The sequence below is a fragment of the Giraffa tippelskirchi genome, chromosome 5 (assembly GCF_054371585.1).
Source record: "Giraffa tippelskirchi isolate mGirTip1 chromosome 5, T2T-mGirTip1v1.2.pri, whole genome shotgun sequence".
Taxonomy (NCBI): domain Eukaryota; kingdom Metazoa; phylum Chordata; class Mammalia; order Artiodactyla; family Giraffidae; genus Giraffa; species Giraffa tippelskirchi.
The window spans coordinates 137,510,707-137,520,357 of record NC_137279.1 but is presented as its reverse complement, the minus strand read 5'-3'; positions in this window follow the sequence as shown (position 1 = coordinate 137,520,357).

Genomic DNA, 9,651 nt, shown 5'->3' with positions numbered 1-9,651 from the left:
AAACCTCCAAGAGTGGTCAGGGTGTCTGGAGCACTGAGCCAGAGAGATGAAAAGAAAGACAGATCTAGATAAGGTGTAAAGAGAAACTGCAAATTGTCAAAAAGCTTTTGGGGTTTGTTGTGGATTTTGTTTATGTATTTGTTTCTTAGGAAACTATTTTGAAATTAGGAAATTAAATTGATAAAAGTACAAAGTTGTTAACTCACCATAAACAGATCAAAAACTGAGAAAAAAAAATGAATCACTCCTGAAATGAGCACGTGTGATCATATTTTTGAGGAGTGGAGCACCCCCACTTTTAGAGAATTTATGAGAAAGCGAAAAGTCTCAGAAAATGAAAATAGAAGTGTAAATAATACTAACAAATAGAGCTAAACAGAAAAGGCTAACTTTTCAAAAGAATATATTAAATGAAGCAGAAAGAGGCACACAGGATGAGATCCTTAAAAAAGAAGTCAGGAAAGTATTACATAGAGTAATTGCAAAGGCCTTTTCTCCTTATAATACGGAAATTGATGGATTTGAGAATAAGGATATTAAAAAAGATCTTTAAGAGTCTTCAGGAAATAGAAGAGCTAGGACAAAGCATGGATGTCATGTAGAATATTTTATGATAAACTGCTGGCCTTAGCCAATAATTCTTGGGCTGGAGAAGGAATTGTTGCTTTAAAGAAACTGGGTGGGGGTGGGAGTGGGCAGGAGAAACTGCAACACATATTTTCTAAATACGTTTCAAAGGAACACCTGAAGGACACAAAGATAACTAGTTAAAGTACAGTTGCTAAAAAACTAGAATATTTTTGTAAATAAAAACAAAGCAGAAAGAAGAAGAACAATAGATCATAAAAGTGGCAATAAAAGAGTGGTAAGTCATTAATGCCTAAAAGTAAAGAAAAAACTGCTCAGAAGGGTAAAAGGCATATAGAAGAGAGAACTGTAAAGCAAACAGGAAAAAGCAACGAAATGTAAATATTGAGTGTATAAAAGGTTGTAATTGTTGTACAGGAACCCATCGTTGAATTGTGGGATATAATTTAAACATGCACATAAGCAAAACTTACAAATACCTTTGAAACTTGAAAAAATTTGAGGAGAAAATAAGACCGTGGATTAAAAATGTTTGTGAATAATACAGTGCTTTCTAAAAATAAAAATAATTAAGTGTTTCATTGTTAAAAGTTATTCTTTGGGGGTGAATAGCAAAAATACTGTTCAACTTAACGAATATTTCAGTTCAGGTCAGTTCAGTCGTTCAGTTGTGTCCAACTCTTTGCGACCCGATGATCCGCAGCACACCAGGCCTCCCTGTCCATCACCAACTCCCTAAGTCTACCCAAACCCATGTCCATCGAGTTGATGATGCCATCCAGCCATCTCATCCTCTGTCATCCCCTTCTCCTCCTGCCCTCAATCTTTCCCAGCATCAGAGTCTTTTCCAATGAGTCAGCTCTTTGCATCAGGCGGCCAAAGTATTGGAGTTTCAGCTTCAACATCAGTCCTTCCAATGAACACCCAGGACTGATCTCCTTTAGGATGGACTGGTTGGATCTCCTTGCAGTCCAAGGGACTCTCAAGAGTCTTCTCCAACACCACAGTTCAAAAGCATCAATTCTTCGGCGCTCAGCTTTCTTCACCGTCCAACTCTCATATCCATACATGACTACTGAAAAAACCATAGCCTTGACTAGACGGACCTTTGTTGGCAAAGTAATGTCTCTGCTTTTTAATATGTTATCTAGGTTGGTCATAACTTTCCTTCCAAGGAATAAGTGTCTTTTAATTTCATGGCTGGAATCACCATCAGCAGTGATTTTGGAGCCCTGAAAAATAAAGTCAGCCACTGTTTCCACTGTTTCCCCATCTATTTGCCATGAAGTGATGGGACCAGATGCCATGATCTTAGTTTTCTGAATGTTGAGCTTTAAGCCAACTTTTTCACTCTCCATTTTCACTTTCATCAAGAGGCTCTTTAGTTCTTCTTCACTTTGTGCCATAATGGTGGTGTCATCTGCATATCTGAGGTTATTGCTATTTCTCCCAGCAATCTTGATTCCAGCTTGTGCTTCATCCAGCCCAGCATTTCTCATGATTCACTGAGTCACTACAATGTTGTTGTTGTTGTTCAGTCGATAAGTTGTTTCCAACTCTTTGCAACCCCATTAACTGCAGCATTCCAGGCTTCCCTGTCCTTCACTCTCTCTCAGAGTTTGCTCAAACTCATGTCCATTGTGTTAATGGTGCCATCCAACCATCTCATCCTCTGTCATCCCCTTCTCCTCCTGCCCTCAATCTTTCCCAGCATCAGGGTCTTTTCAGATGAGTCAGCTCTTTGCTTCAGATGGCCAAACTATTGGAGATTCAGTCCATGAATATTCAGGACTGATTTCCTTTAGGATGGACTGGTTTGATCACCTTGCTGTCCAAGGAACTCTCAAGAGTCTTCTCCAGCATCATAATTCAAAAGCATCAATTCTTCAGCACTCAGCCTTAGTTATGGTCCAACTCTCACATCTGTACATGACTACTGGAAAAATCACAGCTTTGACTACACACTACAATGTACTAAGCACATAGTAGGCTCCGAGGGGAAACATGAATAATGAAGACAGACATACATCAACTATTTCAACCTGGACAGTGGTATTAAGAGAGAAAGGATACAGCTTTTCAAAAAGAAACCTGCTGCTTTCCTAAAGGCAGCCACTATTATCTTGTGAACTTTCCAGAAACAGATGTATGTGAAAGTATATGTGTGTTCTTATGCCAAGTTGTATATATGTTTATGTATATACATACCATTTGTATGTACATTTAATTTTACAGAGTTGAGTACATGTTATTACACTATTCATGACCTTGTGATTTTCTTTTAACACAGTAATTTGGAGATTACTCCTTATTAGAATAAACAAACCTACCTCATTTTTCTTAACAGCATATTTTATTGCATTGTTCTGCAATAATTCATTGAATCACTGACTGTTACTGGACATTTATGCAGTTTCCAGTCTTTCCTTATTACATACAATACTTATAATGTGTTTTATACATGAATTAGTATACCTGTTATACAAATTTATGGAACTGAAATTTCCATTAAGTGGCAAGTGGATTTTTAATTTTGATAGTTATTGCCAAGTAGCCATCAAAGTAATTACATCCATTTGTATTCTGACCTACAGTGCATAAAAATGCTTTTGTCCTCATACCTCATGCCAGTGGCATTTATTATCACACCAATTTGATCTCTCCAAAAATATATTTCATTGTAGTTTGAATTGTGCTGATCTTATAAAAAATATGAGCATATTTTCTCATTTTTATTTTTTTATTTTTTTCATTTTCTCATTTTTAAAAGGATTTTATGTTTCCCTTTCTATGAGTCCATAATCTTGACCTGATTCTCTACTTTTTAAAACATGAATATGTCATGAATGATGCTGCTAAGTTGCTTCAGTCGTGTCCGACTCTGTGCAACCCCATAGACGGCAGCCCACCAGGCTCTGCCATCCCTGGGATTCTCCAGGCAAGAATACTGGAGTGGGTTGCCATTTGCTTCTCCAGTGAATGATGAGCCATTGCCATATGCCCTGTCATGTTTTTTTTCTTTAGCTTGTTTTTTCCAATTTTATTTTTTTAGCCATGGTAATCTTCTACTTTGAGTTTATTGTGGGATCATACACATTTATATAAAATGTAACATTTCATATATATATCATTCAGTTTCGCTCACTGGTAATATTTTTCATAACTGTAGTACAGTATCACAGCTAGGAAGCTGACACAGATAAACTTCATTAACCTTATTCAGATTTTGCCATTTTTACATTCACCTGAATATGTGTTTCAGTTCAGTCTTTCAACGTATCCAACTCTGTGTGACCCCATGGACTGCAGCACCACAGGCTTCCCTGTCCAACACTAACTCCTGGAGCTTGCTCAAACTCATGTCCATTGAGTCATTGATGCCATCCAACCATCTCATCCTCCGTTGTCCCCTTTTCCTCCTTCCTTCAATCTTTCCCAGCATCAGGGTCTTTTCAAATGAGTCAGTTCTTTGCATCAGGTGGCCAAAATATTGGAGTTTCAGCTTCAGCATCAGTCCTTCTAATGAATATTCAGGACTGTTTTCCTTTAGGATGGACTGGTTGGATCTCCCTGCAGTCCAAGGGACTCTCAAGAGTCTTCTCCAACACCGCAGATCAAAATCATGAATTCTTCTGCTCTCAGCTTTCTTTATAGTCCAACTCTCACAACCATATATGACTACTGAAAAAACCATACCTTTAACTAGATGAACTTTTGTTGGCAAAGTAATGTTTTTTAATATGCTGTCTAGGTTGGTTATAGCTTTTCTTTCAAGGAGCAAGGGTCTTTTAATTTCATAGGCTGCAGCCACCATCTGCAGTGATTTTGGAACCCCAAAAAATAAAGTCTCTCTATGTTTTCATTTTTTCCCATCTATTTGCCATGAAGTAATGGGACCTGATGCCATGATCATGGTTTTCTGAATGCCGAGTTTTAAGCCAGCTTTTTCACTCTTCTCTTTCACTTTCATTAAGAGGGTCTTTAGTCTTCTTCGCTTTCTGCCATAAGGATGGTGTCATCTGCGTATCTGATGTTACTGATATTTCTCCCGGCAATCATTTAGTTCTATGCAAGTGCATCATTGTATCACATGTGTAGATTTATGTGAATATCACTACAGAAGTGTGTCATCATGAACCTCTTTATCAGTTTTATCACAAAAAAATTGTTTTTAAAATTGTTTTTTAGATCGACTTTAGAAGGGGTAGGCTACCCACTCCAGTATTCTGACTTAGAGAATTCCACGGACTCTATAGTCCATGGGGTCTCAAAGAGTCAGACGTGACGGAGTGACTTTCAATTTTACATGAATTATTTACATTATTGTGTTAATTTCAGGATCTACAGAAACAGATTCACAGATACAAAAATAAACTTGTGGTTACCAAAGAGGAAAGAGAAGGCTGCTACTGCTAAGTCACTTCAGTCATGTCCGACTCTGTGCGACCCTATAGACGGCAGCCCACCAGGCTCCGCCATCCCTGGGATTCTTCAAGCAAGAATACTGGAGTGGGTTACCATTTGCTTCTCCAGTGCATGAACGGGAAAAGTGAAAGTGAAGTAGCTCAGTCATGTCCGACTCATAGCGACCCCATGGACTGCAGCCTATCAGGCTCCTCTGTCCATGGGATTTTCCAGGCAAGAGTACTGGAGTGGGATGCCATTGCCTTCTCCGGGAGAGAGAAGGGGAGACAGATTAATTAGGGGTATGAGATTAACAGATACAAACTACTATGTATAACATAGATAAGCAAAAAGATATACTGTATGAACAAGGAATTATACCCATTATCTTGTAATAACCTGCTACCCTTTTATATTCACAGCCACCTCCCTCTCTCTGATTCTCCCTAACACCTGAGTATGACAAGTCTGTTCTCCATCTCTAAAATTTTGTCATTTCAAAAATATTTTGAAATGGAACCATATAGTATACAGTCTCATAAGAACGGATTTTTTTCACACAGCATAATTCCCTTGAGATCCTTCCAAATATATATCAACAGTCCTTTGTTTTGTATTGCTGAATAACATTCTACAGTATGGGGATGATCATCCACTGAAAGACATTTGAATTGTTTTTAGTTTGGATCTATTACAAATAAAGTTGATATGAGCAATTGTGGCCAGAATTTTGCATGAGCATGTGTCTACAACTCTCTGTGATAAACACTCACAATGTTCAACAGAGCTGAGTCATATGATATTTTGGTTACATTTTTATTTTTGAATTTTAATGTTTGTATTGATATCTCATTATGGTTTTAATTTGCATTTCCCTAGTGGTAAATTATTTTGAACATTTTTTCATGCGTCTATATCCTCTTCAGTGAAATTCTCTTCATATCTTTTGAGCATTTTCTAATTTTTTTTGATTTATTTATTTGCTGTTGTATATAATTTGAGAGTTCTTTCTAGTCTTTTGTTCTAGATACTATTTAACAATGGGATTGTTAAACATTTCTTCCCACTATATTGCTTATTTGTTAATACTCTTCATAGGGTCTTTGACAGAGGAAATTATTTTTAATCTGAATAATGTAATTTACCTACTTTTCCTTTCATAAATCAAATTTTTTGTGTCAAGTCTAAGAATCTTTACCAAGCCAGAGATTCTGAAGATTTTCTCCTATAATTTTTTTCTAGAGGTTTTTCTTTTTTAATTTGTTTTATGTTGTACACTACACTGAAATCTTTATCCATTTTAAGTTAGTTTTTGTATAAAGGGTGAGGTTTAGGTTGAGGTTCGTTTTTTTGCCTATGGAGGTCCAATTGCTCAAGTTATCCTCTTTCAGTTCAATTGCTTGTGCATGTCTGTCAAATATAAGTTGGATCTATTCGTGTCTATCTATTCTGAATTATCCATTTTGTTCCACTGATCTAGGTTGCTATACCCCTGCCAATACAATACCATTTTGACATGTATTTATAATAAGATTGAGTCTTCCAATGAGGTTCCTTATAAAACGGTATTCTTCTTTCTCAAGGTGATTTTGGATATTCAGTTCTTTCGCATTTCTACATATTTTTTAGAATGATCTTGTCTACATTATGAAATCTTTGTTAGAATTTTTATAGTAATTATGTTGAAATTGTACATCAATTTGGAGAGAAATGACATCTATCATTGTTGAGTCTTCCCTTCCTGGATATAGTATATTTATTTAGGTCTTCTCTGATTTCTTTCATCAGCATTCTATATTTTTCAAGACATAGATCCTATACATATTTTCTGAAGTTTTATTTAAAGATTTCATTGTCATTAGTTTGATTGCAAACAGTATTGTGTTTTTATATTTTTTTTCTTTTCACATAATTATTGTTAATACAATAAATGAGATTGATTGTTGTGTGTTGTCCTTGCATACTGAAACCTGACTGAACTCACATTAGTTCTAGAATTCCTTTTTAATTTTGTAGATTCCTCATGGTTTTCCACATAGATAATCTTGAAAATAAGAGCACTTTTATTGTTTCCTTTCTTATCTGTGTGTCTTTTATTTATTTTCCTTGCCTTATTTTTGTTGGCTAGAACTTCCTGTACTATAATTTTTTTGTATAAGAGTGGTAATATGGGAATGGATATTCCTTCAGTCTTAGAGAGAAAGCATTAAATCTTCTACTATTAATTATTAATATAATTCTAGTTTCAAGATGTTTATAGACACTTTCTCAAGTCAAAGTAGTTCACCTCTGTCTTTAGCTTGAGAATTTTTATCATGAATGGGTGTTGGATTTTGTCAGATATCTTTGCTGCATAAGGACATGACTGCTTGATATTTAAATACTTGAATTTATTAACCTGGTCTTTCATGATTCTGGATTTTGTGTTTGCCTTGAATTTTAGTGGGAATTTTTCTAGTGTTTCAGCGATAAGGGTGATGTTGGCTTGTGTTTTTGTGTGTATTTATGTGTGTTAACTTTTCCCTTTCACGCACTGGAGGAGGAAACGGCAACCCACTCCAGTATTCTTGCCTGGAGAATCTCAGGGACGGCGGAGCCTGGTGGGCTGCCGACTATGGAGTCGCACAGAGTCGGACACGACTGAAGTGACTCAGCAGCAGCAGCAGCAGCAGCAGCATGTGTGTTAAGGATATTTTCATTGTCAACTAGTATTTTATTATAATTTTAAGATAAATTTTAATAGGAAATGAATTTTATTATGCTTGATAGTCTTTAGAAATAACCACATTTTTTTTCTCTCCTTTACTGTATATTAGATGTAAAGTGAAAGTGAAAGTGAAGTCTCACAGTCATGTCCGACTCTTCGCGACCCCGTGGACTGTAGCCTACCAGGCTCCTCCATCCATGGGATTTTCCAGGCAAGAGTACTGGAGTGGGTTGCCATTGCCTTCTCCAATATTAGATGTAAATATCTCCCAATATTGAACTATCTTGTATTCCTAAGGAAAGCCATTTTTTGGTTATATATATGTTTCTTCTAAAGCACTTTTGGATTCTATTTGACAATGAAGGTTTAGGATTCTTGAGGCATTGTTCACATGCACTATTAGTTTTTTGTGTATGTCTACTCTGCTAGGTCTTAGCATCAAGGTGCTTTTCCTTTCTCTCATGCTCTTGTTTACTCTCTCCCCCTGGAGAATGCAATGGCACCCCACTCCAGTACTCTTGCCTTGAAAATCCCATGGACTGAGGAGCCTGGTGGGCTAGAGTCCATGGGGTCCCAAAGAGTTGGACACGACTGAGTGACTTCACTTTCACTTTCACTTTTCCCTTTAATAGAATAGTTTTCCTCCTCCTTGATGAATATTCTCACAGAATTTCCCTATGAAGCTTTATGATATGGTGGTCTTTCCCAGAATAATAAGCCTTTTTAGATTTTATAAATCCTCTGGTATCAGTTTTGGTAATTTTTACTTTCCCAAAAGATCATTTATTTCATTCAGGCTATATACATTATCTATATAGAGTTTAGAAATATATTATTTTATGATTATTTTTCTGTGATCATATAGCCATTTTCAGTTTGTATTTTGAGTATCTTTATTCCTTTTATTCAGAGTTAACTTATATAATGGATAGCTGTATTTTTGTTATTAAGTTTCTCATACCAAAAACCAGCTCTTCATTTTACGTATTAGTTTACAATATTTCCTTAGCAAATATTAGTTTGTTATAATTCCAATTTATTGTCTTACCCTATATACTTCCATATATTCTTTCTGATTCAGTTCAGTTCAGTAGCTCAGTCAAGTCTGACTCTTTGCGACCCCATGAACCGCAGCACGCCAGGCCTCCCTGTTCGTCACTAACTCCATAAGTCCACCCAAACCCATGTCCATCGAGTTGATGATGCCATCCAGCCACCTCATCCTCCGGCATCCCCTTCTCCTCCTGCCCTCAATCTTTCCCAGCATCAGAGTCTTTTCCAATGAGTCAGCTCTTTGCATCAGCTGGCCAAAGTATTGGAGTTTCAGCTTCAAGATCAGTCCTTCCAATGAACACCCAGGACTGATCTCTTTAGGATGGACTGGTTGGATCTCCTTGCAGTCCAAGGGACTCTCAAGAGTCTTCTCCAACACCACAGTTCAAAAGCATCAATTCTTCGGTGCTCAGCTTTCTTTATAGTCCGACTCTCACATCCATACATGACCACTGGAAAAACCATATCCTTGACTAGTCTGGCCTTTGTTGGCAAAGTAATGTCTCTGCTTTGTAGTATGCTGTCTAGGTTGGTCATAACTTTCCTTCCAAGGAGTAAGCATCTTTTAATTTCATGGCTGCAGTCACCATCTGCAGTGATATTGGAGCCCAGAAAAATAAAGTCAGCCACTATTTCCACTGTTTCCCCAACTGTCTACCATGAAGTGATGGGACTGGATGCCATGATCTTAGTTTTCTGAATGTGGAGCTTTAAGTCAAATTTTTCACTCTTCTCTTTCACTTTCATCAAGAGGCTCATTAGTTCTTCTTCACTTTCTGCCATAAGGGTGGTGTCATCTGCATATCTGAGGTTATTAATATTTCTCCAGGCAATCTTGATTCCAGCTTGTGCATCTTCCAGCATTTCTCATGATGTACTCCGCATATAAGTTAAATAAG